Source organism: Apium graveolens, chromosome 6 (genome assembly GCF_009905375.1).
Source record: "Apium graveolens cultivar Ventura chromosome 6, ASM990537v1, whole genome shotgun sequence".
Taxonomy (NCBI): domain Eukaryota; kingdom Viridiplantae; phylum Streptophyta; class Magnoliopsida; order Apiales; family Apiaceae; genus Apium; species Apium graveolens.
The window spans coordinates 200,492,456-200,501,930 of NC_133652.1; the positions used below are offsets into that span (position 1 = coordinate 200,492,456).

The 9,475-nt window shown below is 34.7% G+C and overlaps 1 non-coding gene across 1 annotated transcript; it reads left to right on the forward strand.

Moving 5' to 3' along the window:
• Positions 1-1,195: 1,195 nt before the first annotated feature.
• LOC141669229 (small nucleolar RNA R71) lies at positions 1,196-1,302 on the forward strand. Its single transcript, XR_012553519.1, has one exon. It is a non-coding gene; the product is annotated as a small nucleolar RNA R71 (small nucleolar RNA).
• Positions 1,303-9,475: the final 8,173 nt, after the last annotated feature.

Consider the following 9,475-nt stretch of genomic DNA (forward strand, 5'->3'; position numbering starts at 1 on the left):
TTCCGATGGTACAAGGAATAGTGAAGTTTCCAGTATCTTTAAGCTTCAGAGACAACTTCTGTAGCAGCACAACACTGCATTCCTTCGTAAGAGCAATGATCTCCAAGTCATCGAGCTTCACTTTCTAAGAGAGAATTCCTTTCATAAACTTCGTATAGCTAGGCATTTATTCAAGAGCTTCAGGGAAAGGTATGTTGTTATGAAGTTTCTTGAACACCTCCAGAAACTTAGCAAATTGCTTATCCAACTTTTGCTTCTGCAACCTCTTAGGAAAAGGAGGTGGAGGATATATATATATATTTCTCCCTTGTATTACCCTCAGGAGAGGTGTGTTCCACAGTTTTCTTCCTTGGTTCCACTTCTGCTTCTTTCTGCACATCTTCTTTAGCCATAACTTCAAATTCTGGAACTTGAGATTTTTTAGGATTCACAACCTTCCCAGACCTCAATGTGATGGCCTTAACCTGCTCCTTAGCTTCCCTCTTGCTTGGCACTTCTGTGTCACTAGGGAGTGTACCAGTTTGTCGATTCAACAAAGCATTGGCAATCTGTCCAATTTGATTTTCCAAGGTCTTAATAGAAACCGCTTGGCTCTTGCACATGAGCTTCAACTCTTCCAATTTAGATTTTTCATTAGATTATGGTAGTTGCTGAAGTTGGAGTTGTTGCCTTGGTGCATATTGCGGTTGTTGAAAACCAGGAGGGTTGTATTGCTTTGCTGCATACTGCTGATAAGGCTGTTGGACCGTATTCTGAGTGTTGCTCCAGCTGAAGTTAGGATGATTATGGTTGTTGGGATGATAGGTGGCTGGAACCGGTTGTTGTAACCTCTAAAAGTTGCTCATGAACTGAGCTAATTCACTAGAAATAGCATATTGCTCCGTCTCATACGCACCAGAACAAAGCTCACAGACACTAATGATCTGATTAACTCCATAATTAGCCAAAGAATCCACCTTCATCATCAAAGCTTGAAGCTGAGCAGCTATAGAAGTAGTTGTATCCACTTCCAAAATTCCTGCTACCTTGCCTTGAGGCATTCTTTGAGTTGGGTTCTGGTATTCATTCGAAGCCATCAGCTCAATCAACTCATAAGCTTCATCGTAGCTTTTAGCCCATAAGGCTCCACCTGATGCTGCATCAAGCATAGGCACCCAACCCATTATAAAAGCAGTTAATGATTATCCAGTCAGGCATCCCATTATGAGGATACTTCCTAAGCATCTCCTTGTAGCGATCCCATGCCTCACACAAAGATTCTCCCAATTGTTGAGCAAATTAAGTAAGTGTGTTTGTGATTGTAGCTGTCTTCACCATAGGGAAGAATTTAGTTAGAAATTTTTGAGCAAGATCCACCCATTTGGTGATAGAACCTGGTGGTAGAGAATACAAACAGCACTTAGCTTTATCCTTCAGAGAGAATGGGAAAAGCCTCAACTTAATAGCATCTTCTGAAACTCCATTGAACTTGAGAGTGTCATAGATCTCGATGAAATCTCTGATGTGCATGTTGGGATCTTCTATAGGGGAACCCCCAAACTGAACTGAATTTTGTATCATCTGAATCGTGCTCGACTTGATTTCAAAGGTGTTAGCCGCGATGGATGGCCTGATAATGCTAGACTGAATATCATTGATCTTTAGAATAGTCCATCAAAGCCTTCGGATTCTTTGCTGGTTCTCCCATTGCAATAACAGCTTCTTCTTCAACTTTCTCCTTAAAAAAACTTCTTCCTCCGCTTTATCCAGTATTCTCTGGCGAGATCGAGAACGCGTTAGCATACACGCTCTCTAGAGTACTTGAAAAAGCAACAAGCAACAAGTAAGTAAAATATCAGAGTCAGTGCACTTTAACGACCACTGATGATAAGCACATAAACTAAAAATTAACACCGAGTCCCCGGCAGCGGCGCCAGAAACTTGTTAGGACGAAAACACGCGCTAATATTCACGCAAGTATACGTAATCGCAAGTAATGTAGAATTCTTTCTAGTTCGTTCCCACAGAGACTCTTTTGGTTAATTTAAGATTAAACACTAATGCAACAATGATATGGTTATTATTCAATGCTAAGACGATTAACAAGTTGAGATTCTTTATAACTAAGATATTAACTAACATAAAATTTACTAAGAGAATTGAGGATGATTCACTATATGAGACAAACATGGGATTCTAACTTCATTAAATACTTCATTCAAAGTTATTGTTCTTAACATTAGCATGTAATGGTGATGATAATTAATCAGATAACACGAAACTAGTAAACGCCAACGTTCGTTGTATGAATACCCTACTACCAGACATCCACAAAAGAGATAGAAGCCGAATAGACACCAAGCATGTTGAGACCCTATATGTCTATAGAATTTGACAACATAAAGGTTTAATGTGCAAGTTATCTATCATGATTACATAGGACAAGTAAGATGGTTAAAATTACCTACGAATCATGCATAACAAATACATGAACCTATGCTAGCATGGAAAGTTCTAAACCTCTATATTCACTATCGCTTCAATAGAGATTAACAGGCTATCTTATAAGTTCGCGACGCTCATAAGACGAATAAGCACAACCAATACTAGGATATCATACAATCACCACACATTAAGATATCGAACCCCACGATAACGATTAGTTCATAACCGAACTCATCATCACTGTGGGTTCTGATGAAAGCATGGTATAATAAACTAAGTCTTTATAACTGAATAAATAATCAAAGTATGTAATCAAGAGTAATAGGTTCAACAAACAAGAAAACTAGTATCCAAGATTATAACTCAATCAAATAATCATAAGTAAAATAAGTTCTTCTTCTTCTTCGTTGTATTTGTGCTCCTAGGTCTTCTTGCCGTCTTCTCCTTAGTCTCCGTTATGAAAAATGTCTTTTTATTGTCTTTAAATAGCAGCCCATCTGATCAGGAGTTCAAAGAATAAGTCTTCTAAACAAATCAGGATTCAGAAAATCCTGAAACAGCACGGCCGCTCTGTGAAGCGGCGCGGCCTCCCCGACCACCTGCTTAACTGGCGCGGCCGCGCTGACCTTCTGCCAAAACTGGATTTTTTCTTCTTTAAATGCATGCAACTACTGGTTTCTTTTTGAAATCAACCAAGGCTTCATCCCGACACTCTTCTAGCATAAACTTGAAGCAAAACCATTCCTTTTTCCTGATTATGCCCTGAAATACAAAACACTACAAAAACACATCAAATACACAAACAACTTGAGTATAAAACACCAATTCGAGCCCTTACGAAGCATTATAAGTGGACATAAATGCCACTTAATAGACATGATAAATAGAATTTTTAAGGAATATTTGGACAAGTTTGTCATTGTGTTTATCGATGATATTTTGATCTACTCAAAGCCAATGGAAGACCATGCAGAGCATTTAAAGATAGCTTTGGAAACTTTGAGAAAGGAGAAGTTATATGCCAAGTTTTCAAAGTGTGAGTTTTGGCTACAGGAAGTTCAATTCTTAGGACATATAGTAAGTAATGAAGAGATCAAATTGGGCCCAGCGTAGATTGAAGCCATTATGAATTGGGAAAGGCCAAAAACACCAACAGAATTGAGAAGTTTCTTAGGATTGGCAGGATATTATTAAAGGTTTGTTCAAGATTTCTCAAATTTTGCGAAACCTTTGACAAAGCTTACCCGGAAAAATGAGAAGTTTATATGAAACGAGAAGTGTGAAGAAAGTTTTCAAGAATTAAAGAAAAGATTAATCACTGTACCTGTTTTGTCACTTCCAGATGATGAAAGAAATTTTGTAATCTATAGTGATGCTTCTAATAAGGGATTAGGTTGTGTTCTGATGCAGCATGTTAAAGTTATTGCATATGCGTCTAGACAACTGAAACCTCATGAGCAGAAGTATCCTACTCATGACTTCGAACTAGCAGCAATAGTATTCACCTTAAAGATTTGGAGACATTATCTATATAGAGAAACATGCGAGATTTATTCGGAACATAAGAGTTTGAAGTACATATTCACGCAAAAGGAACTTAATATGAGATAATGAAGATGGTTGGAGTTGATCAAGGACTATGATTGCATGATTAACTATCACCCAAGAAAAGCAAATATAGTGGAAGATGCGTTAAGCAAAAAGGAAAGATTAAACGTGTTAACAGTACCCGAAGAGTTGTATAAGGAATTTCAGAAATTAGAATTAGAAGTCATACTTTGCACGCCCAATGAAGCAAAGATGTATAGTATGACTTTTCATCCAGAATTGTTAGAGAAGATAAATAAATGCCAAGAGGAAGTAATGGATCAAGATATTAATCGTTTGGTAGGAGAAGAGTTATGCACTCAAGAGAATGACCAAGGTATTCTCAGATTTTCTTCCAGAATTTGGATTCCACCAGTGGAAGAGTTGAAGAATGAAATTCTACAGGAAGCTCACAATTCAAAGTATTCAATCCATCCAGGGAGTATCAAGATGTATAGATATTTAAAGGAAATTTATTGGTGGACAAACATGAAAAGAGAAATTGCTGAATGGGTTAGCAAATGTTACACGTGTCAAAGAGTTAAGGTGGAGCACCAGAGACCAAGTGGATTCTTACAACCATTAGAGATTCCAGAGTGGAAGTGGAAGCACATTGCTATGGACTTTATAGTCGTCTTACCAAGGACAAAAGCAAACCATGATGCTATTTGGGTTAGTGGACAGACTAACTAAGTCAGCTCATTTTCTACCTCTTAATGAAAGATTTTCATTGGGCAAGTTATTTCACATGTATTTGAAGGAAATAGTAGTTCATCATGGAGTCCCTGTATCTATTATATCGGACCGAGATTCACGAATTCAAGATTTTTGAAAAGTATTCAGGAATGTTTGGGAACCAAGTTGAATATGAGTACAACTTATCATCCATAGACTCACGGCCAAAGTAAGAGAACGATCCAGACAATTGAAGATATGTTACATGTTTGCGCCATTGATTTTAAAGGAAATTGGGACGAGCATTTGCCCTTAGTGGAATTTGCTTATAATAACAGTTATCACGTCAGTATCGAAATGCCTCTCTACGAAGCTCTTTATGGACACAAATGTCGATCACCAGTGTACTGGGATGAAGTTGGAGAACGTAAAATACTTTGACCCGAATTGGTGCAATAGACAAAAGAAGTTGTTGAAGTTATTCAGAAAAGGTTAATTGCAGCACAGGATCATCAAAGGAAATATGCAGATCAAGCCAGAGGGGACATGGAATTTGAGGAAGGAGATTTAGTGTTGTTGAAAGTGTCACCGTGGAAAGGATTGTCTAGGTTTGGAAAGAAAGGGAAGCTGAGTTCTAGATACGTTGGACCTTTTGAAATTTTAAAACGTGTCGGCATAGTAGCATACGAATTGGCTTTACCCCCACACATGGAGCACATTTATAATGTAGTTCACGTATCGATGCTTAAGAAGTATAATCCAGACTCTAGGCATGTAATCGAATATGAACCGATAGAACTCCAGGAAGAGAGAATCCAATAGAGATTCTAGAAAAAAAGAGAAAGTGTTGAGAAATAAAGTTGTAAATTTAGTAAGAGTACTGTGGAGAAACCCGAGAGTTGAAGAATCAACTTGGGAGTTAGCAAGTGATATGCGAGAAAAGTACCCTCATTTGTTTACTTAAGAGATTCTGAGGACAGAATTCTTTTAAGGGGGAAGGATGTAATATTCGGGAAATATCGTGTAATTATTTTTATCAATAAATAATTATTACGTGATTTTTATGTCAGTTTTGGTAAATTATCTTATTATTGATATTGATGTTTGGATGCTTATATGTGATAAAATTTGAGTATTTTAATTTTTATATGTCCAAAATAAAGTATAGATAATTTTGGTATTTTTTGGTATTTTTTAAGGTTATTATATGATTTTATAAAGAATTTATGGGTTTAATAATTATTTTTTGAGTAATTATAAAACTATTTTATATAACCGGGAATCGTCCAATTTCAACAGTTTTTGCGTTTTTTTACAACCCGAAGGTCTTTAGAAAACTCCTTCCTAACTTAATCTGATTATTCTGAACATTTTCCATGTTGTGACTTTTTCGATCTGGAGTACGGTTTGACCCATACGAGTCCCGGCGCGAAATTTTCGATACGATAGTCATTTCGATAAATCAATAAAACCTGTATTCTTGAGAGAGAAGATATTTCGATTAAATTATTACATTATTTTCTCGTAGAGTGTTTTATAAGAAGCCCAGTTTTGATAACTATCCAAAACTAGTATCAAATTCTATTGTTTTTATAGTTATTTAGCGGCTAAGTAATCTATTTTCGGATGCGATATGATCCAAAGGCTATTAATATCCCATAAGTATAAATAGCCATTTTTTCTTATTTTATTTTATACAGATAATCATAAACAAATAGTTAAATTATATAATTTACAGAGAAAAACTCGAATATTCATCGCGTTCTTCAGAATCAAACCTAAAAACGGAGGCGTTATCGAAATCGAAATCGAGCGTGTGAATAACCGAATCGAAGCTTGTGAAAAGTACTTTCGGATTATACAATCAATTTCACTGCATAAATCAAAGGTATTTTCCTATATATTTATTTAAATTCGAATTTAATTATGATTAATATATGAAATTTTGATTTCGATGTTCTTTGTGTGATTTAATGATTGTATCTTGTAGATAATTTTGTCCTGGTCATTTTGGTATCTTATATGTTGAATTTGGAGTTTAATAACATATAGAAAATTGAGTTTGATTTTTGAATTAATTGAATTAAGGTTTGAATGCCCCTGGAACAAATTACAATGAAACCCCTATCGAAACTAAGCCAAACCGTTCTGTTTTGAGCGATATCGAGGCTCGCCGGAAAATTATCCGGTCGCCGGATTCTCGAAGATGGCACGGGTTAAACTGGTTCTTCTTGACCCGTGTGGTTGACCCGTTTTGACCCGGTTTTGATCTTCTATTTCCCTAATTCAACTTCTGAAATCTTTTTTAAAGATTTTTATTTTAAAATTAATTTAAAAATTCTATTTTATTTCAAAAAACTCATTTTTAATTCCAAAAATTATTCTGAAAATTATTTTTAATTCAAAAATAAATCTAAAATTTTTAATTAATTAATTTTAGTTGATAATTAATTTTTTAATTAGTAAATTAATTAAAATATAAATTGATTAATTGATTTCATTAGTTATTAATTAATTTTAATTGATTATTTAATTGTATTTAATTATTTCTTTTGATTTAAAAATTCCGAAAAATAGTTTCGAGATTTAAAATATTATTTTAAATTATTTTCAAGACTCGATAATTATTATTAAATGATTTTAAACTCAGGTTCGGGTATTCAAACCTTATAATTAATTATTGTTAGATATATTTGTGATGTCATGTCTAATAATGATTTGTGTTTAGTTTTAAGATCTTGACTAACAGGACAAATCAGGACTTAACTGGAAATTAGTACTTATACTGAAGTCAGAACTTAAGATATCAGAACTTAAGTTATCAGAACTTAAGTTATCAGAACTTAAGATATCAGAAGATATTTATCAGGAGATAATATCAGGACTTAAGAATACATTCAAATAAGGAAGGCGGCTGATTGAAGGAAAGAAGATTAAGACAAACACAAGAAGAGATATACATGGAGAAGAATTCTATGAAGAATAGAATATTTGGAGGAAAAGATAACTAGTTGATATATTTTAGGATGCAGACTTATATTCGATATCAATTAGAAGATTATCTTGTAACTGTGTGTCTATATAAACATAACATAGGGTTTACACTATAAGTGTTATCACAATCGAGAATATTATTCATTGTAACCCTAGCAGCTCTCGTGATATTTGTCCATCACTAAGAGAGAATGGTTCCATTGTAATACTGTTTTATTAATAAGATTATTCTATATTTCATACTTGTGTTCTTAATTTGATTTGATTGTAGTATACATTGTATTCAACCCCTTTCTACAGTGTGTGTGACCTAACAAGTGGTATCAGAGCTTATCTGTTAACACATATACAGTAAAGATCCAAAACAATCATGTCTGAAGAAGAAAAAACTCCTCAGCCCAAAAGTAGGTTGGTAGCTTTGCTTCATCAAGCATAGTTCGTGCAGCTTCTATAAGAGTCTCGTTCTTTCTTTCTACAACTCCATTTTGTTGTAGAGTTCCAGGTGCAGAAAATTCATGTTTGATTCCATGCTCTTTGTAGAGCTCTTCCATGATTGAATTCTTGAATTCAGTGCCATTATCACTTCTTATAATTTTAACAGAATCTTTGACCAATTTATCCAGCTGTCTGACATGATAAGTTAGAGTAGATGCAGTTTCATTCTTCTTGTGCAAGAAATACAACCAAGTGTACCTTGTGAACTCATCCACTATAACCATATCATATTTCTTCTTTGTAATAGACATGACATTGACTGGACCAAATAGATCAACATGCAGTAGGTGATAAGGCTCAAGAATTGAAGATTCTGTTTTGCTCTTGAATGAAGATTTTCTTTGTTTTGCCTTTTGACAAGAATCACAAAGGCCATCAGGAGCAAATACTGATTTTGGCAGTCCTCTCACAAGATCTTTTTTTACTAGCTCATTTATGTTGTTGAAATTTAAATGAGAGAGTCTTTAGTGCCAATTCCAGCTTTCTTCAATTGATGCTAACTTTACAGTGCTCTTCAAAGAAATCTACATGATAACCTCTGTCACAGATTTGACTCACACTTAGAAGATTATGTTTAAATCCTGAGACAAGAGCTACAGTTTCAATGATGACATTCCCAAGATTTATATTTCCATATCCCTGAGTTTTTCCCATATTTCCATCTCCATAAGAAACTCCTGGGCCAGCTTTCTCCACAAAGTCTGATAGCAGGGTTTTATTTCCAGTCATATGTCCTGAACATCCACTATCCAGAACTAGGATGTTTTTCCTGTTGCCCTGCAATCACAAAGACCACTATTGGTTAGTTTTAAGGACCCAGACTTGCTTGGATCCTTTGGCCTTTTTAAGTTTGTTAGCATTTGCAGCGGATTTAACTTTAGAGTTTATGCTAACATGCTGTTTATCAGAATTTATATCAGACTTTACACATGAAGGAATAATACTAACTTTCTTCTAAGAAGGTTTTATTTGATAATAATCATAGTACAAACTATGATATTCCTTATAAGTATAAATGGAATGCCATAAACTACCACAATGAAAACAAGGATTTTGTGGTTTAAACCTAATAGACTAACTCTTAACTCCTGATTTAGGAGGTAAAGAGTTTATATCTTTATTTTTCCTGCAAAAAGAAGCAAGATGGTTAGAGTTTCCACAGTTGTAACATTTCTTTCTAGGAGCATTAGGAACAGGCATATAATTATTGCTTTTATTCACACCTTTCTTTCCATTCCTATTTTTCCTAGCTTTCTTTACCTTGTTCATATTTCTAATCTCTTTCAGCTTATGCTTAAGC